Source organism: Salvelinus fontinalis, chromosome 3, assembly GCF_029448725.1.
Source record: "Salvelinus fontinalis isolate EN_2023a chromosome 3, ASM2944872v1, whole genome shotgun sequence".
In the NCBI taxonomy this organism is placed as follows: domain Eukaryota; kingdom Metazoa; phylum Chordata; class Actinopteri; order Salmoniformes; family Salmonidae; genus Salvelinus; species Salvelinus fontinalis.
Window position 1 is genome coordinate 29,303,171 of NC_074667.1, and position 21,570 is coordinate 29,324,740.

A 21,570-nucleotide genomic window follows, 5' to 3' on the forward strand; every position below is an offset into this window, starting at 1 on the left:
ACACATACTCTGACTACTGGTGTCCCCCAGGGCTTGGTTCTAGGCCCTCTCGTCTTCTCTCTATACACCAAGTCACTCGGCTCAATCATATCCATGGTCTCTCCTATCATTGCTATGCGGATCACAGTCAACTACTTTTCTCCTTCCCCCCTTCTGACACCCAGGTGGCGACATGCATCCCTGCGTGCCTGGCAGATATCTCAACTTGGCTGTCAGCCCACCACCTCAAGCTCAACCTCGACAAGACGGAACTCAAAGATCTCTCCATCACGGTTGACAACTCCACAGTGTCGCCCTCCCAGAGTGCAAAGAACCTTGGCATGACCCTGGACAACAACCTGTCATTCTCTCTTGCAGTTTAATGCTTTACACCATCCGTAGAGTACGACCCTACCTCACACAGGACACGGTGGAGGTCCTAATCCAGGCACTTGTCCTCTTCCGTCTGGACTACTGCAACTCTCTGTTGGCTGGGCTCCCCGCTTGTACCATCAAACCCCTGCAACTTATCCAGAACGCTGCAGCCCACCTGGTTTTTAACGTTCACAAGTTCTGTCATGTCACCCCACTCCTCCGCACACTCCACTGGCTTCCAGTTGAAGTGCGCATCCACTACAAGACCATGGTGCTTACATAGGGAACAGCAAGAACACTCTGTTCTGCCACCTCAGGTGTCTTAGCCATCCCACCACTACAGGAGGGCAGCTCCCGCTCAGCCCAGTCCAAGCTCTTCTCTGTCCTGGCACCCCAATAGTGGAACCAGCTTCCCCCTGAAGCTAGGACAGCAGAGTCCCTGCCCATCTTCCGAAAACTTCTGAAACCCTACCTCTTCAAACAGTATCTTAAATAATACTCCTCTTCACATCGAACCCCGCACCCCCCAAAAAATTGTAACAACAATGGTAAAAAATTGTACAGTACCAGTCAAAAGTTTGGACACACCTACTCATTCAAGGGTTTTTCTTTATTATTACTATTTTCTACATTGTATAATAATAGTGAAGACATCAAAACTATGAAATAACACATATGGAATCACATAGTCACCAAAAAAGTGTAAAACAAATCAAAATATATTTTATATTTCAGATTCTTCAAAGTAGGCACCCTTTGCCTTGATGACAGCTTTGCACACTCTTGGCATTATCTCAACCAGCTTCACCTGGAATGCTTTTCCAACAGTCTTGAATGAGTCCCTTCATATGCTGAGCACTTGGCTGCTTTTCTTTCACTCTGTGGTCCAACTCATCCCAAAAGATCTCAATTGGGTTGAGGTCGGTTATTGTGGAGGTCAGGTCATCTGATACAACACCCCATCACTCTACTTCTTGGTCAAATAGCCCTTACACAGCCTGGAGGTGTGTTGAGTCATTGTCCTGTTGAAAAACAAATGATAGTCACACTAAGCACAAACTAGATGGGATATGATATCACTGCAGAATGCTGTGGTAGCCATGCTGGTTAAGTGTGCCTTGAATTATAAATAAATCACTGACAGTGTCACCTGCAAAGCACTCCCACACCATCACACCTCCTCCTCCATGCTTCACGGTGGGAACCACACATGCGGAGATCATCCGTTCACCTACTCTGCATCTCACAACGGCGGTTGGAACCAAAACCTCAAATTTGGACAAATCAGACCAAAGGACAGATTTCCACCAGTCTAATATCCATTGCTCGTGTTTCTTGGCTAAAGCAAGTACCTTATTATTATTTTTGTCCTTTAGTAGTGGTTTCTTTGCAGCAATTTGACCATGAAGGCATGATTCACACATTTTCCTCTGAACAGTTGATGATGAGATGTGTCTGTTACTTGAACTCTGTGAAGCATTTATTTGGACTGCAATTTCTGATGCTGGTAACTCTAATGAACGTATCCTCTGCAGGTAACTCTGTGTCTTCCTTTCCTGTGATGGTCCTTATGAGAGCCAGTTTCATCATAGCGCTTGATGGTCTCTGCGACTGCACTTCAAAGTTCGTGAAATTTTACAGATCGACTGACCTTAATGTCTTAAAGTAATGATGGACTGTCGTTTCTCTTTGCTTATTTGAGCTGTTCTTGGCATAAGATGGACTTGGTCTTTTACCAAATAGGGCTATCTTCTGTATACCCCCCTACCTTATCACAACACAAATGATTGGGCTCCAACGCATTAAGAAGTAAAGAAATTCCACAAATTCACTTTTAACAAGGCACACCTGTTAAATAATTGAAATACATTCCAGAGGACTACCTCATGAAGCTGGTTGAGAGAATGCCAAGAGTGTGCAAAGCTGTCATCAAGGCAAAGGGTGGCTACTTTGAAGAATCTCAAATACAGTATAAAATACTTGGATTTCTTTCTATGCACTTTCTATGCCTGTGATATGTGTTTGTCCCACCTAGCTATCTTAAGATGAATGTAAGTCATTCTGGATAAGAGCGTCTGCTAAATGACTACATGTAAATGTAAAACATACCCTATTCGCTACTTTTTACCAGGGCCCATTCTCTCTACCTCACTGCTTTCTTTGTTTGGTTAGACCACTCAATCACTATGGGCTGAACCGCCAGGGCTTTGGATGAAAACACGGGCAGCACATGACACCAAGAGCTCTTTTTATGGTGATATAACCAGCCAGGACACCCGTGACACAAGTCAGTGTTCGACGTCCGTCCATGTCTGAGGACGTCGGGAGATGACGTGGAAACCACCAATTCTAATCCAGCGATAGAAAGTTGTTTTTGAGATTTATTTTATGGCAAACATTTACCTTTACCATAACCATTTGGAGTTAATGACTAACCTTACAATTCTGAGTCATTGCCTAAACGTAACCTTAAATGCTTCTAAATTTGACGTTTGCAGCAACTTTGAGAAACATGGATGAACGTCTAATTCTGATGTGAGACTGTGAGACCTATTTGGATAAACACAGCAATATGTCAAGTGGTTCTATCTAAAGAAAGACAGGTTCTGTCCCCAGTGGGGGGTTGTTGCCTGTTCCCCTCTCCAAATAATCTGGAAATCTGCCTGAGTAGCAGAAGATTCTTTCCGAAAGTCAAGGTATAAATTGGTCTTTCAGGAGCTGGCAGTGAAACAGGAAATGGTGCCCTCATGGTGGGCATTCCCTCACACACACACACACACACACACACACACACACACACACACACACACACACACACACACACACACACACACACACACACACACACACACACACACACACACATAAACACACACACACACACACACACACACACACACACACACACACACACACACACACACACACACACACACACACACATAAACACACACACAGAGAGAAGGCCTCTATTCATTGGGTACAAGAGCAGTATTCTTCTCCTCTCTGTCATCCATCATCTACCAGGTCCTAGGTCTTTGTCTGTCTGTCCTAACCTGGACAGTGGTGCCAAACTCAGACCACCAGGCTATGCTGCTGCCTGGGCAGCCTTTACCCAGCGCTAAGATCACCTTGGTGGGCATGGTCGTGTCAGACAGCAGCCTAACCATGGAGCTCTGCCAGGCCTGTGCCAGACCTCCACCAAATCACTTCTCACTCTATGACCATGCTATAAAGGATGGCAGTATGGCACTTTCTACCTACGAACGGGATTTGAATCCTCATCATCAGTCCATAGGAACCAGCCCCTAACCCAATCATAAAGGAAAACAAAAAGCTCAGGATATTGCGTAACAGTTCAGACAACATTTCCATTGTCAGAAGTTTAAATATAGCCATAAAAAAATGACCAGTTTGGACCAGTAGAACAACCACTGCAATTACAGTACACTCTAGCTATGACACTGATAATGCTCCCAACAGGCCAGTGCCAGACCAGTGATCTGCTGCCTGTGGTTAGTTTGTGGTCCTCTGTTCTCTGTGTGGTGGTTAAGGCTATGTAGTATAATTAGACAGTGGCACTGCCAGGGCTGATCTGAGGCCTGTCATTAGTGACACCCCACCTGCTTTAATCCTCTCTCTCTCCCTCTCTCCCTCTCTCTCTCTCTCTCTCTCTCTCTCTCTGCTAAGGATAATGGTGGCTCGTGGCTAGCTGCCCAAACCTAATAAGCACCTTGGCATTTCCTCTAAGCCTATATATACCTGAGAAATTAGCATGCTAAACCTAACGCCAAGATAGAGGCAGAGGAAGTCCTTGAGGGAGGGAGGAGGAGAGAGAAAGAGAGAGAGCGAGCGATACATTAACGTTTTCTGAGAACAGCCACGCACATGTTTGCCCTATATAATGATGATTGCTGACAGGAGGGGCCTTTATTGGTGCACGTGGTAATTACAAATTAGCAACCAAATGCTAAATTGAGGGGATAGCATTTGGATGTGCAATTAGCCGCCTCGCTAGCATCCAAACGAAAGGGGACAGCATGTGGGCTGTGGGTTAGCCACGGACGCTAATAAAATTGAACATCATCATCGAGGAGGACTTGAGCGACGGAGTTGTTGTGCTACTGCTACAGTGCTAGCCAGATTGGAATGAACATAAGCACACACACACACATATATACACACACACACACATATATACACACACACACATATATACACACACACACACATATACACACACACACACATATATACACACACACACACATATATACACACACACACACATATATACACACACACACACACACATATACACACACACACACACACACACACATATATACACACACACACACATATATACACACACACAGACACACACACACACACATATATACACACACACACACATATATACACACACACAGACACACACACACACACACACACATATAAACACACACACACACACACACACACACACACACACACACACACATATAAACACACACACACACACACACACACACACACACACACACACACACACACACACACACACACACACACATATATACACACACACACACACATATATACACACACACACACAGACACACACACACACACACACACACACTCTCTTACACACACTCTCTCACACACACAGACACAGACCTTCTAAACCAAAAGCACATGCTGAACTCTTGATTGCAGTAAGAAAGCTAGGCTAAAAGCAGCCTAGCAAGCAACCCAGCCACCTGGTAATGTGAGAGGAGAGAGCAGACCATGGCTGTTTAAAGCCTGATGGTTATAGGTCCCAGAGTGAGGCTGAACACCGCAGTAAAACTCTGTGTCCCAAATGGCTTCCTATTCCCTACATAGTGGCAGACTTTTGACCGGAGCCCGTCGTGCCATTTGGGACGCAACCTGCAGCCATTTGGGACGCAACCTGGTACTATACTCCACACCTGCACACTGGCTGGGCCCTATTCAATAGTAATTACTAACCAAGCCTCCAGCATAGGACTAAAATCATACGCGCCAGTGTGTTGGCTAACAATCTATTAGTGGATATTGATATGGGTGTATATGCTTTCTGCAACCAAAGTTCTTTCTGTTTGGTTTAGTGAATGAATGCAATATTATGTAAACAATATTTGTTCTTACAGGAAATGAGCAATGAGGTTCTTGAATTCTCCAGGAAACCGGTGAAAAGTTTTGAACCTAAAACTGTGTATTCTTGTATGTGCTGTGTATTGTTATGTATGTGCGTAGTATGTCCACTATGTATGTCCTACGAATGCATAATGTATCCTCTATTTAGTCAATGGATGTTTAGGTAGGGTTGTTGATCCCCTGGCAGACAGACCTGCCTCCATACATCAACAAGATGACTAGCGCCTACCTCACTGTCTAGACAACTGACATCTGCAATCACACCTACTGTTACACCGCCAACTCACATTCATATACACACACGTACACGTCGACCCCCACTTACACTCGCACACATGCATAACATCTGAATGTGTACACACACACTTATTCACTCATACACATAACTTCACTATTCCTACCCTAGCGGCATGGTTTAATTCCTCCCGTCACATCAGCAGCACTCTGACTAAACATGGTACACAGAACACACACAGAAAACACAGAATACAGATCAGAGAGCACGACTACATCAGCCAACAGGGAAACAACGGAACGGAGAATCCCAGAGAGAGAGAAAGAGAGAGCGAAAGCGAAATCAGAAACCTTCTCTTTTCTTCCTGCCCTTCTATCCGTCTGAGAGGAGAAGAGAATGTATGTGTGGAGCTCGACATACCTTGCAGAGTTTCTTTCTTTCTTCCCTGTCTGTATCCCTCCTTCTCTTTGTGTTCTCCTCAGCGAGTCTGAAGTCTTCCTCTTAGTAATCTCCTACAGCGTGGAGAGGCTTGCCTGCAAGTGGGCGGAGGAGAGAGAGAGAGAGAGAGAGAAAGAGAGAGGGAGGGAAGGAGGGAGGGAGGGAAGGAGGGAGAGAGTCAGTCAGTCGGCACGAAAGCGGGAGAATGGAAAGCTGCAGGGCAGAGGAGAAACATGAAACCACCAGTGGTCCTGAAACAATCATCTCTCCCTCCCTCTCTTTTCCCGTTCCCTCCCTTTTACCCCTCCCGCTCGCTCACTCTCTCCCCCTATCCCGCTTTTCCCCGCGTTCTAAACTTCCTTCGCCCCCCTTTCTCTTCCCTCCAACTCTTTATCCAATAATTTATTGTAACTCATTTTTGCCTCTCCCTTACCATTCTCTCTGCCCTTCTTCTCTCAATCTCTTCTCTCTCTTCTTCTCTTCTTGTCTTTTCTTCTCTCCCTCTCTTCTCTCTTCTTTTCTCCCTCTCTTCTCTCTCTTCTTCTCTCCCTCTCTTCTCTTTATTCTCTCCCTCTCTTCTCTCCTTCCCTCCCCCTCTTCTCTCTCTTCTTCTCTATTCCTCTTCTCTCTCTGCTTCTCTCCCCCTCTTCTCTCCTCTTCTCTCCCCTCTTCTCTCCTCTCATTCTCCTTTCCTATCCTTCACATCCCCATCTCTCCTACCTGTCTCGCTTTATTCTTGTCTTTTCCTTTCATCTTCATTACGCCTACCGATCACCTTTCCCTCTCTCTCTCCCCCCTCCTTCTCTCCATCTGGCTCTTTCCCTGTCTTGCCCTCGTTTGAAAGCAAACCCCTCCCTTGGTCTGAGGGCGTGGAAAGAGAAAAGGTTCTTCTTCCCACAGTTTGACCAATAACAATTTATAGACTTTAATAGAGCTCTGCACCCTCCCTGGAGCCTGTCAAAATATCACCACCACTGTAGGTTCCTGGTGATTTAAAACCAAACTCCATATTTCACGACCAGGGAGTGTGTGTGTGTGTGTGTGTGTGTGTGTGTGTGTGTGTGTGTGTGTGTGTGTGTGTGTGTGTGTGTGTGTGTGTGTGTGTGTGTGTGTGTGTGTGTGTGTGTGTGTGTGTGTGTGTGTGTGTGTGTGTGTGTGTGTGTGTGTGTGTGTGTGTGTGTGTGTGTGTGTGTTGTAGTCAGGACTGTAAAACTTGAGGTGTTAAGGTGAGTCAGTGCTAGTTAGAGGAGGCTGGCTCCAGACACAGGTGTGCTGAGGGGAAAGAGAGAGCGAGAGAGAGAGAGAGAGAGAGAGAGAGAGACTGAGAGAGAGAGAGACTGAGAGAGAGGACAGGACAGGAGAGGTGAGGCAAGCATAACCTTGAGGGGTTATCACTGAGTGAGGTGTGAGTAGCATGGTTACCTATAGCTCAGATTACTCATCTCTCTCAATCTCTGACTGACACATTCCCATACAGGCAGGCTCACACACCCACACACACCCACACAGAATACAGAAAAGGGTACAGTATGAACTTTAACACAAAGTCACACACACATACACACAGCATAGGTGTCTCGTTATGCAATACAAACTCAATCAAGGCTTGTTGGTGGAGAGAGAGAGAGAGAGAGAGAGAGAGAGAGAGAGAGAGAGAGAGAGAGAGAGAGAGAGAGAGAGAGAGAGAGAGAGAGAGAGAGAGAGAGAAGAGGAATAGAGAAGTGATGAGAATTGTTTTCAATAAAATTGATGTGTGTGTGCGTGTGTGTGTTCTCAGAAATAGCCTCTGTGTGTATCTACTCTCTCTAATCACTGACGGCCAACAGTCAAACTGACGACTACACAAACTGCTACGTAAAAAATATACGTCACACAGCTATGTAGTCACACGTGTGTGGTGAGGCACGACAAACGTCTCTCTGTTGCCGCATAGGCTTATGTTCCCCACCTTCCTGTTGACTCTGAGAAACACGCCAAGCTGATAGACGCAACACAACTACATCACCCACATTGCACACCGACACAACATCATAACCACACAGAGAGAAACGGTGTGACTGTGATCCACCCCTTACTCTAGCCTGCAGGCCACTGACCCTGAGGGGCTTAGAGTTCAGGGGTTAAGTGATGACAGACCCTTTAATGAAAACACACTGCAGCCGAAAAACAGGACCTAGTGCCCTCACATCACATGCAAGTGTGCACGTAAACCGCACATACACACACGCACGTGCGTCTCACATGCACTCGCACACTCTGTCCATCACACAGAAAATACACTTTCTGTTGAAATAATTCAGAGTCAGAGAGTTCACGTGTAAATGAAATATCTGAGCTGTATATAAATGTTTGTAAGTGTAGTAGACGTGAGAGTGTTCCATTACTAGATGATGATGTTGTTGAGCAGCTTGGAGCTCCAGCTCGAATACTGTGAATACACAGCTGGAGGCACCGTGTAGAACACTAAGTCTCACACCAGTGGTTTCGTACGCACACGCATTCATGCACGCACGCACGCACGCACATACACGCAAACTGCACATGCAGCAGCCCTGGAGTTAACAAACTCAACATGTTCTTTGATCTGGTTGAACAGGTCTATTGATCCTCTCTCTCTCTCTCTCTCTCTCTCTCTCTCTCTCTCTCTTCCTTCCCCCTCTCTCCCTTCTCTCTCTCTCTCCACTGTCTGTCAAAGGTGTGTCGGCCGAATTGCTGCCTCTGTCTTCCCCTCCTCTCCCCTCCCCTTCTCCCCCTCTCCTCTTCCTCTGCTTGTCCTACCTGACTGTGGTAGACTCTAGTGAGACTATAAAGGCTCCATTCTTCGCAGGTTGAAGTTTATTGGGATGAGTCTTGTCCTGGAGGCAGCACTGAGCGATTTCCTCTGGATGGGCCAGCTGCAAAATAAAAAAATAAAAAAATAAAAAACATGAAAACAAAAAAAAAAAGTGCTTTTTGGTCTTAATTTAAGTTTAGGGTTAAGAGCTGCCTCCAGAACAAGATTTATGAGGGAAAATGCTAACCTGCTAACCTCAGGCTGTGGTTAGACCATAATCACTGCCATCGGGTGTGTCTCAATATGTTATGGTTGTTTACTCCCACTGTGCCCTCTCCTGGTCTGATAGAACTGGAACAGGTTACAGCTGGACTCGTCAGCGGTGAAACCGTTTGCAATATCACAACGACAAAGAAGTCACTGCAAACGCCGATGCCTGTCTTCTTTCCCTCCGACAACATTGCACGCGCGACAGAGCAGCAGTGTATGAGCTGCATTTGTATGTATTTATTTTACCACGTTGCCCTACGCTCCTCACCTCTGCTCCGTCAACAAAGCAAAAACAATGGCCGCCGGGCAGACAGTGGCGCTGTTCCCCCCGTAAGGCGGATTCCATCTTGAAATAACAAATCTCAAGATAGCTTTTACCTATTCAAACAATTCAAATCAGCTTGTTTGGTGTGTGTATGCGTGCGCGTGTGCGTCAGTGCACAGACATACACACACACACACATGTTTACATACACACACTCCCAGTTCACACATGTGCCACATATTTACACAGTATTATATCATTAACCACACAGTACAGAGGATGGTGTGTTCTGGCCTTGGGCATAGCCAGGAGCCGTACATCACATTGAACACGGGGAAGGTTTTCAAAACACACACACACACACACTGTTGTTTCAGGCAGTAACATACACACAACAAAACACACATGTCCCTGTCATCAGCCACAGCAAACACACTGTATCTGTTATGATAGATGACAGAGTTTAGGCCTCTATCCCCCAGCTACGGAGAAGACTAGGCCATCTATTCAAACACAAATAAAGTTGTCCTCCAAAGAGAGAGACTCAAAAAATGTGCAAAAAGTCACTGAACCTTTTCCCGTGCTAAAAGCTTCTACGCTTTTCTCACCTCCGACTCGATGGTTTGGGGCGGAGGGGGGGCTGCGTGGGACAGTTAGTCGAGCTTAAGGAGACACAACACAGTTATAGACTCACACCCTAGTTTTAGGATTAGAAGAACGTAGCGTTCTGGGAAGGGAACGAGTGAAAGAGGACCAATAACAAATGATCTTCATCCTCTTTTCTTCATATTTGTTTGTTTTGTCTGTTTTCAAAGCACTCTTGCTCTCTTTCTTCACGGATGGGTAGAGGTGGGCACTGAACAGCTGAAGGATGGCATGACTGTGTGTGAGAGTCATTAGAGGGGTTTAATCCTGACACCTCATGACAAAGACCTGTGCACTACTTTCGAGTAGAGCCCTATAGGCCCTGGTCAAATGTAGTGTACTATATAGAAAATAGGGTGTCATTTGGGATGTAGACAAGGGCAAAGAGAGCTATAAGCCTAGCTAGCAGGCTTCTGATAGGGCGCAGAATATTTCACAACCATACCACCGCACCCTTCCCACAAGACAAGTTATGGCAGATTCTGAGCCCCAACAACAGTCCAAACCTGCGTCCTTACACACCCGTCCATCACTGCAGCTCAGGCACCTTCATTGGAGGGGATGTCAATTGATAAGGAGAGTGTGATAACCTGAGCTAACCCTAGAGTATACTGGGTAGATCAGTCTCAGGTGGTCTGAGACAGTGACTGATCCCAGAGGGAGAGCAGGACGATCCTTTGCTGAGGATTACTACTGCTGTACTACTGCTGTACTACTGCTGTACTACTGCTGTACTACTGCTGTACTGCTGCTGTACTACTGCTGTACTGTTGCTGTACTACTGCTGTACTACTGCTGTACTACTGCTGTACTGTTGCTGTACTGCTGCTGTACTACTGCTGTACTACTGCTGTACTGCTGCTGTACTGCTGCTGTACTGGTACTGCTGCTGTACTGCTGCTGTACTACTGCTGTACTGTTGCTGTACTACTGCTGTACTACTGCTGTACTACTGCTGTACTGTTGCTGTACTGCTGCTGTACTACTGCTGTACTGTTGCTGTACTGCTGCTGTACTGGTACTGCTGCTGTACTGCTGCTGTACTACTGCTGTACTGTTGCTGTACTACTGCTGTACTACTGCTGTACTACTGCTGTACTGTTGCTGTACTACTGCTGTACTGCTGCTGTACTACTGCTGTACTGTTGCTGTACTACTGCTGTACTGCTGCTGTACTGTTGCTGTACTGCTGCTGTACTACTGCTGTACTACTGCTGTACTACTGCTGTACTGTTGCTGTACTACTGCTGTACTACTGCTGTACTGTTGCTGTACTGCTGCTGTACTACTGCTGTACTGTTGCTGTACTGCTGCTGTACTACTGCTGTACTGTTGCTGTACTACTGCTGTACTGTTGCTGTACTACTGCTGTACTACTGCAGTACTGCTGCTGTACTGCTGCTGTACTGCTGCTGTACTACTGCTGTACTACTGCTGTACTACTGCTGTACTGTTGCTGTACTGCTGCTGTACTGCTGCTGTACTGTTGCTGTACTGCTGCTGTACTACTGCTGTACTACTGCTGTACTACTGCTGTACTGGTACTGCTGCTGTACTGCTGCTGTACTGTTGCTGTACTACTGCTGTACTACTGCTGTACTACTGCTGTACTGTTGCTGTACTGCTGCTGTACTGCTGCTGTACTGCTGCTGTACTACTGCTGTACTACTGCTGTACTACTGCTGTACTACTGCTGTACTGTTGCTGTACTGCTGCTGTACTGCTGCTGTACTACTGCTGTACTACTGCTGTACTACTGCTGTACTGTTGCTGTACTACTGCTGTACTACTGCTGTACTACTGCTGTACTGCTGCTGTACTGCTGCTGTACTACTGCTGTACTACTGCTGTACTACTGCTGTACTGCTGCTGTACTGGTACTGCTGCTGTACTACTGCTGTACTGCTGCTGTACTGGTACTGCTGCTGTACTACTGCTGTACTGCTGCTGTACTGGTACTGCTGCTGTACTACTGCTGTACTACTGCTGTACTACTGCTGTACTGCTGCTGTACTGGTACTGCTGCTGTACTACTGCTGTACTGCTGCTGTACTACTGCTGTACTACTGCTGTACTGTTGCTGTACTACTGCTGTACTACTGCTGTACTGCTGCTGTACTGGTACTGCTGCTGTACTACTGCTGTACTGCTGCTGTACTACTGCTGTACTACTGCTGTACTACTGCTGTACTGGTACTGCTGCTGTACTACTGCTGTACTACTGCTGTACTACTGCTGTACTGGTACTGCTGCTGTACTACTGCTGTACTACTGCTGTACTGGTACTGCTGCTGTACTACTGCTGTACTGCTGCTGTACTGGTACTGCTGCTGTACTACTGCTGTACTACTGCTGTACTACTGCTGTACTGCTGCTGTACTGGTACTGCTGCTGTACTACTGCTGTACTGCTGCTGTACTGCTGCTGTACTGCTGCTGTACTACTGATGTACTGCTGCTGTACTGCTGCTGTACTACTGCTGTACTGCTGCTGTACTACTGCTGTACTGCTGCTGTACTACTGCTGTACTGCTGCTGTACTACTGCTGTACTGCTGCTGTACTGGTACTGCTGCTGTACTGCTGATGTACTGCTGCTGTACTACTGCTGTACTACTGCTGTACTACTGCTGTACTGCTGCTGTACTGTTGCTGTACTGTTGCTGTACTGCTGCTGTACTACTGCTGTACTGTTGCTGTACTGCTGCTGTACTGTTGCTGTACTGCTGCTGTACTACTGCTGTACTACTGCTGTACTGCTGCTGTACTGTTGCTGTACTACTGCTGTACTGCTGCTGTACTGTTGCTGTACTACTGCTGTACTACTGCTGTACTGCTGCTGTACTGCTGATGTATTGCTGCTGTACTGTTGCTGTATTTCTGCTGTACTACTGCTGTACTACTGCTGTACTGCTGCTGTACTACTGCTGTACTGTTGCTGTACTACTGCTGTACTACTGCTGTACTACTGCTGTACTGCTGCTGTACTACTGCTGTACAACTGCTGTACTGCTGCTGTACTGCTGATGTATTGCTGCTGTACTGTTGCTGTACTGGTACTGCTGCTGTACTGCTGATGTATTGCTGCTGTACTGTTGCTGTACTACTGCTGTACTGTTGCTGTACTACTGCTGTACTACTGCTGTACTGCTGATGTACTGCTGCTGTACTACTGCTGTACTGCTGCTGTACTGCTGATGTACTGCTGATGTACTACTGCTGTACTACTGCTGTACTGCTGCTGTACTGCTGATGTACTGCTGATGTACTGCTGCTGTACTACTGCTGTACTACTGCTGTACTGCTGCTGTACTACTGCTGTACTGCTGCTGTACTACTGCTGTACTGCTGCTGTACTACTGCTGTACTGCTGCTGTACTACTGCTGTACTGCTGCTGTACTGCTGCTGTACTGCTGCTGTACTACTGCTGTACTGCTGATGTACTACTGCTGTACTACTGCTGTACTGCTGCTGTACTACTGCTGTACTGCTGCTGTACTGCTGCTGTACTGGTACTGCTGCTGTACTGCTGATGTACTGCTGCTGTACTACTGCTGTACTGCTGCTGTACTGCTGCTGTACTGCTGCTGTACTACTGCTGTACTGCTGCTGTACTACTGCTGTACTGCTGCTGTACTGCTGCTGTACTGCTGATGTACTGCTGCTGTACTACTGCTGTACTACTGCTGTACTACTGCTGTACTGCTGCTGTACTACTGCTGTACTGCTGCTGTACTGGTACTGCTGCTGTACTGCTGCTGTACTGCTGCTGTACTGCTGCTGTACTGCTGCTGTACTACTGCTGTACTGCTGCTGTACTGCTGCTGTACTGTTGCTGTACTGCTGCTGTACTGCTGCTGTACTACTGCTGTACTACTGCTGTACTGCTGCTGTACTACTGCTGTACTGCTGCTGTACTGGTACTGCTGCTGTACTGCTGCTGTACTACTGCTGTACTGCTGCTGTACTGTTGCTGTACTACTGCTGTACTACTGCTGTACTGCTGCTGTACTGCTGCTGTACTGCTGCTGTACTACTGCTGTACTGCTGCTGTACTACTGCTGTACTGCTGCTGTACTGCTGCTGTACTGTTGCTGTACTACTGCTGTACTACTGATGTACTACTGCTGTACTGCTGCTGTACTACTGCTGTACTGCTGCTGTACTACTGCTGTACTGCTGCTGTACTGTTGCTGTACTACTGCTGTACTGCTGCTGTACTGTTGCTGTACTACTGCTGTACTACTGCTGTACTGCTGCTGTACTACTGCTGTACTACTGCTGTACTGTTGCTGTACTACTGCTGTACTGCTGCTGTACTACTGCTGTACTACTGCTGTACTGCTGCTGTACTGCTGCTGTACTACTGCTGTACTGCTGCTGTACTACTGCTGTACTGCTGCTGTACTACTGCTGTACTGCTGCTGTACTACTGCTGTACTGCTGCTGTACTACTGCTGTACTGCTGCTGTACTGGTACTGCTGCTGTACTACTGCTGTACTGGTACTGCTGCTGTACTACTGATGTACTGGTACTACTGCTGTACTACTGATGTACTGGTACTGCTGCTGTACTACTGCTGTACTACTGCTGTACTACTGCTGTACTGCTGCTGTACTGTTCCTGTACTGCTGCTGTACTACTGCTGTACTGCTGCTGTACTGCTGCTGTACTGCTGCTGTACTGGTACTGCTGCTGTACTACTGCTGTACTACTGCTGTACTACTGCTGTACTGCTGCTGTACTGGTACTGCTGCTGTACTACTGCTGTACTGCTGCTGTACTGCTGCTGTACTGCTGCTGTCCTACTGCTGTACTACTGCTGTACTGCTGCTGTACTGTTGCTGTACTGCTGCTGTACTGCTGCTGTACTACTGATGTACTGTTGCTGTACTGCTGCTGTACTGCTGCTGTACTACTGCTGTACTACTGCTGTACTACTGCTGTACTGCTGCTGTACTACTGCTGTACTGCTGCTGTACTACTGCTGTACTGCTGCTGTACTGCTGCTGTACTACTGCTGTACTGCTGCTGTACTGCTGATGTACTACTGCTGTACTGCTGCTGTACTACTGCTGTACTGCTGCTGTACTACTGCTGTACTACTGCTGTACTGCTGCTGTACTGCTGCTGTACTACTGCTGTACTGCTGATGTACTGCTGCTGTACTACTGCTGTACTGCTGATGTACTGCTGCTGTACTACTGCTGTACTGCTGCTGTACTGCTGCTGTACTACTGCTGTACTACTGCTGTACTACTGCTGTACTGCTGCTGTACTGTTGCTGTACTACTGCTGTACTACTGCTGTACTGCTGCTGTACTACTGCTGTACTACTGCTGTACTGCTGCTGTACTGCTGCTGTACTACTGCTGTACTACTGCTGTACTACTGCTGTACTGCTGCTGTACTACTGCTGTACTGCTGCTGTACTGCTGATGTACTGCTGCTGTACTACTGATGTACTGCTGCTGTACTACTGCTGTACTGCTGCTGTACTACTGCTGTACTACTGCTGTACTACTGCTGTACTGCTGCTGTACTACTGCTGTACTGCTGCTGTACTGCTGATGTACTGCTGCTGTACTGCTGCTGTACTACTGCTGTACTACTGCTGTACTAGTGATGTACTGCTGCTGTACTGTTGCTGTACTACTGCTGTACTACTGCTGTACTACTGCTGTACTACTGCTGTACTGCTGCTGTACTGTTGCTGTACTACTGCTGTACTGCTGCTGTACTGTTGCTGTACTGCTGCTGTACTGCTGCTGTACTGTTGCTGTACTGTTGCTGTACTACTGCTGTACTGCTGCTGTACTGTTGCTGTACTACTGCTGTACTGCTGCTGTACTGTTGCTGTACTGCTGCTGTACTACTGCTGTACTGTTGCTGTACTGCTGCTGTACTACTGCTGTACTACTGCTGTACTACTGCTGTACTGCTGCTGTACTACTGCTGTACTGCTGCTGTACTACTGCTGTACTACTGCTGTACTACTGCTGTACTGCTGCTGTACTACTGCTGCACTACTGCTGTACTACTGCTGTACTGCTGCTGTACTACTGCTGTACTGCTGATGTACTGCTGCTGTACTGCTGCTGTACTACTGCTGTACTACTGCTGTACTACTGCTGTACTACTGCTGTACTGCTGCTGTACTACTGCTGCACTACTGCTGTACTACTGCTGTACTACTGCTGTACTGTTGCTGTACTACTGCTGTACTGTTGCTGTACTACTGCTGTACTGCTGCTGTACTGTTGCTGTACTGCTGCTGTACTACTGCTGTACTGTTGCTGTACTGTTGCTGTACTACTGCTGTACTGCTGCTGTACTGTTGCTGTACTACTGCTGTACTACTGCTGTACTGCTGCTGTACTGCTGCTGTACTGTTGCTGTACTACTGCTGTACTGCTGCTGTACTACTGCTGTACTGCTGCTGTACTGCTGCTGTACTACTGCTGTACTACTGCTGTACTACTGCTGTACTGCTGCTGTACTGCTGCTGTACTACTGCTGTACTACTGCTGTACTACTGCTGTACTACTGCTGTACTACTGCTGTACTGCTGCTGTACTGCTGCTGTACTGCTGCTGTACTACTGCTGTACTACTGATGTACTACTGCTGTACTACTGATGTACTGCTGCTGTACTGCTGCTGTACTGCTGCTGTACTACTGATGTACTGCTGCTGTACTGCTGCTGTACTGCTGCTGTACTGTTGCTGTACTACTGCTGTACTGGTACTACTGCTGTTGTACTGCTGCTGTACTACTGCTGTACTGTTGCTGTACTACTGCTGTACTACTGCTGTACTACTGCTGTACTGCTGCTGTACTACTGCTGTACTGCTGCTGTACTGCTGCTGTACTACTGATGTACTGCTGCTGTACTGCTGCTGTACTACTGATGTACTGTTGCTGTACTACTGCTGTACTGGTACTACTGCTGTTGTACTGCTGCTGTACTACTGCTGTACTGTTGCTGTACTACTGCTGTACTACTGCTGTACTACTGCTGTACTGCTGCTGTACTACTGATGTACTACTGATGTACTACTGCTGTACTGCTGCTGTACTACTGCTGTACTACTGCTGTACTACTGCTGTACTACTGCTGTACTGCTGCTGTACTACTGCTGTACTACTGCTGTACTACTGCTGTACTGCTGCTGTACTGTTGCTGTACTACTGCTGTACTGCTGCTGTACTACTGCTGTACTACTGCTGTACTACTGCTGTACTGTTGCTGTACTGTTGCTGTACTACTGCTGTACTACTGCTGTACTGCTGCTGTACTACTGCTGTACTGTTGCTGTACTACTGCTGTACTACTGCTGTACTGCTGCTGTACTACTGTTGTACTACTGCTGTACTGTTGCTGTACTGTTGCTGTACTACTGCTGTACTACTGCTGTACTACTGCTGTACTGCTGCTGTATTTCTGCTGTACTACTGCTGTACTACTGCTGTACTACTGCTGTACTACTGCTGTACTACTGCTGTACTGCTGCTGTACTACTGCTGTACTACTGCTGTACTACTGCTGTACTGCTGCTGTATTTCTGCTGTACTATTGCTGTACTACTGCTGTACTACTGCTGTACTACTGCTGTACTACTGCTGTACTACTGTTGTACTACTGCTGTACTGTTGCTGTACTGTTGCTGTACTACTGCTGTACTACTGCTGTACTACTGCTGTACTGCTGCTGTATTTCTGCTGTACTACTGCTGTACTACTGCTGTACTACTGCTGTACTGCTGCTGTACTACTGCTGTACTACTGCTGTACTGCTGCTGTACTGCTGCTGTACTGCTGTTGTACTGCTGCTGTATTTCTGCTGTACTACCACTGTACCTCTTCTGTACTGTAATAGAGCCAGCCCTCTGAGCCGGGTTCCTCTCTGGGTTTCTTCCTAGGTTACTTTGTTCTAGGGAGTTAGTCCTGGCAGCTGTGCTTTAGCTTCTGCTTGGCTTACTCTTTGGACTATACGCCGGGTAACTGTAACGCCCTTTGTGACAACTGCTGATGTAAAAAGGGTCCAGACTCAGATGGAAACTTTTATGATCTTCCTGGTTCAAAGTCTATTGCAGGCTATTCTGAAAACATACTTAAGCAAAGGTTTTTTTACGCAATACTTTGACGTGTGTGTGTGTTTGCCAAATGTGCCACAGAGGGATGTGTATAAATCTACATATTAATGAGCAGGGTGCAGTTACCAAGCAACAGACGTCACCCTGGAGAGACCACACCCGCTGATAGGCATTGTGTTGACATTGCCCTCCCTGGTGTGTGTGTGTGTGTGTGTGTGTGTGTGTGTGTGTGTGTGTGTGTGTGTGTGTGTGTGTGTGTGTGTGTGTGTGTGTGTGTGTGTGTGTGTGTGTGTGTGTGTGTGTGTGTGTGTGTGTGTGTGTGTGTGTGTGAGTGCGTGTGAGTGCGTGTGTGTGTGTGGGTGTGTGTTCACTCATCCATGTTTATGTCCGTATGGGGGTCCAGCTGTCAGGGACAGACGTGTGATGTGCATGCGTGTGTGTGATTGGGTTATTTTCACTTGCTCCTCTGGGAGTCTCACGAGCCAATCACACAACGCTGACAGCTGAAACCACTCCACACATCTATCTCACCATCTCTCCATCTCTCCATCCCTACATCTTTCTATCCCTCCATCTCTCCATCCCTCCATCTTTCTATCCCTCCATCTCTCCATCCCTCCATCTCTCCATCCCTCCATCTCAACATCCCTGCATCTCTCCATCCCTACATCTCTCCATCTCTCCATCCCTCCATCTCACAATCCCTAAATCTTTTCATCCCTCCATCTCAACATCCCTACATCTTTCCATCCCTCCATCTCTCCATCCCTCCATCTCACCAGAGAAACCAGCTCTATGAGACCAGCGGCATTACTAAGTGAGGCAAGCCCATGTCTGATGTGTATTTCTGGATTGACATTTACATAGGGGGGACAGATACGGCCTCAAACACTGGGAAGGAAAGGCTAAACTGCCTCCCTGCCTTGCTGCCTTTCCCACAACACTGAGGCAGGATGGACTGGATACAACTGGATTAAACAGGAGGCTTAAAGAGAGCGAGGGAAAGAGAGAGACGGAGAGAGAGGGACGAGGGAGAGAGATTAATACATAGAAAGGGGAAGAGAACGGAACAGGGAAAGAAATAGAAAAGATGGAGAGTGAGGGAGGAAAAACAGAAGACAAAGAAAAGAGGGAGACAGATAGCGGGGGAGGTGAACGAGAGTATCTAGCATGGCAGGAGAGAGGGTGAGACAGGACAGGGCGGTCCTCTGGCGGTTATGCCGTGCTGACCCCAGCGACCCAGCAGAGAAAGCTCTTCTGGGAAGATGTTTGGCAGCACCGTCATGTCCTGAGAGACACACTGCCAACAGTTCCCATCCTATGAATAGTGCCGTTTGCCCTCTCCCTCTCCCTCTATCACTCGCTCTTTCCTTCTCTCTCCCTCTCTCACGTTCCTCTCTCTTTCTCTCTGTCTCTCTCCTCCTCCATCTATCTTTCCCTGTCTCTCTGTGTGCCTCTCTCCCAATGTATTACTCTTTTTATCCCTCTGTTCCCTACTCAGTTTCTATGAAACCCTCTCCCTTTTTCCTCTATCCTCTACTCCTCTTTTCTCTCTCCATCTCTTAGCCTCACTGGGGGCTGTAGGGTAATGAGCGATGCCATGACAACCCCGCAGTCCCCTCAAGAAACTACACTTCCCAATCCTCTCCCCCCTCCAGAACTACACAGCACTGCAGGATATTTTCTGAAGACTCCAAAACGCACACACACACAGCCACAGGGCTATCAGTCTTCAGTCATGACTTTCAACTTTAATTCCGTCGCCTCATTAGAGTTAAGGGGTTAGCATTTGCAGGCTTGATTAGCATCCAGTCAGAAGGATCCCTGCCTCCCAGTCAGCCAGACCCTTAGTCCTCCGTCATGGCAGCTCCTCTGAAGCGATTACTGCACTAGGCACGCAATCACAGTAGGCCAGCAAGGGAGAGAGAGAGAAGGAGAGAGAAGGAGAGAGAGAGAGAGAGAGAGAGAGAGAGAGAGAGAGAGAGAGAGAAGGATTAAGGACATGGTTCCACTCATAGATATAAACCAGGAATATGGTTCCACCCCCTCGACCCAGTGTATGCTACTGTCACATAAGGGCTAAGTCCCTCTAAGGCTGCTGACTGACTGGCCCCAAACTTTACACACATGTTATTACATAGACATTACACAGTCTTACTTTCTGCCTAGTAACAAGAAGAGGAGGGGACAGTATAGAGTGAAAAGGAAGATAGAAGGGACTGAGCAGGTGTGGAAGTAGAGCAGAGGATTCAGGCAGGATGAGAGGGGGATGATTAAGTGTTATTGCCAAGTCGGCAGTGCTGTTTTTCTCTCCCTTCGATCTCTATCGCTCCCTTTCTTTCTCTCCTCCGCCAGCCATGATCTGCCCAACCATGCCTCTCTACCAGATTAAATCAATGCATTTTGATGCACGCTTTGACAGTCACAAAATCGCGACCGGTGTGAGGGCCGCCACCGACCAAGAGGACTAGGTGATCTCTCTCTCCATGAGTACCATGAGTAAGGTCTTTAATCAGGTCAACCCTGGCAAAGGCACCCCCGACGGTATTCCAGGGCTCGTTCTCAGAGCAGGCGCAGAACAGCTGGGAGGCGTATTCACAGTCATTTTCAACCTCTCCTTGTCCCAGTCTGTAAGTCCCACATGATTTCAAGATGACCACCATCATTCCTGTTCACGGTAACTCTAAGGCTTCATGCCACATTATAAACTGGGGGGTTCGAGTCCTGAATGTTGATTGGCTGACAGCCGTGGTAAATCAGACCGTATAGCACAGGTATGACAAAACATTTATTTTTACTGCTCTATTTACATTGGGTAACCAGTTTATAATTGCAATAAGGCACCTTGGGGTTTTTTGGTACATGGCCAATATAACTATGCGTTGCGTCTTGCCTAAGAACAGCCTTTTGCCATGATATATTGGACATATACCACACTCCCTCGGGCCTTATTGCTTAAATGACTACCACCCTGTAGCACTCACATCTGTAATCATGAAGTGCTTTGAGAGGCGGGTTATGGCACACATCAACTCCATGATCCCAGACACCTTAGACCCACTTCACTTTGCATACCGCCCCAATAGATCCATAGACGACGCAATCGCAATTGCACTCCACACTGCCCTCACTCACTTCGATAAGAGGAACACCTACGTGAGAATGCTGTTCATTGACTGCAGCTCAGCGTTCAACACCATTGTGCCCTCCAAGCCCGTCACCAAGCTCGGGACCCTGGGACTGATAGTGCTGAGCGATTAGTGCTTTATTGAGGACTAGATTTTTGATTTTGGTTTCTATGATCTGTTAT

General features: G+C 47.3%; 1 protein-coding gene across 6 annotated transcripts in view; it reads right to left on the reverse strand.

Annotated features, from left to right (window-relative positions):
* Nucleotides 1-21,570, reverse strand: part of LOC129843275 (pleckstrin homology domain-containing family A member 6-like) — a 169,372-nt gene that overhangs the window by 117,298 nt on the left and 30,504 nt on the right. For 2 of the 6 annotated variants that reach the window (XM_055911939.1, XM_055911970.1), the window contains exons 2-3: nt 8,990-9,105; nt 6,194-6,306 (exon numbers count right to left, since the gene is read on the reverse strand). The exons of 1 other annotated variant lie outside the window; for it this stretch is intronic. The gene's annotated coding sequence lies outside the window, so the exon portion shown is untranslated. Of the gene's footprint in view, nt 1-6,193; nt 6,307-6,644; nt 6,750-6,931; nt 6,957-8,989; nt 9,106-21,570 lie in introns of those variants that run through there. 3 more of the 6 variants (XM_055911962.1, XM_055911953.1, XM_055911945.1) reach the window with 3 other exon arrangements.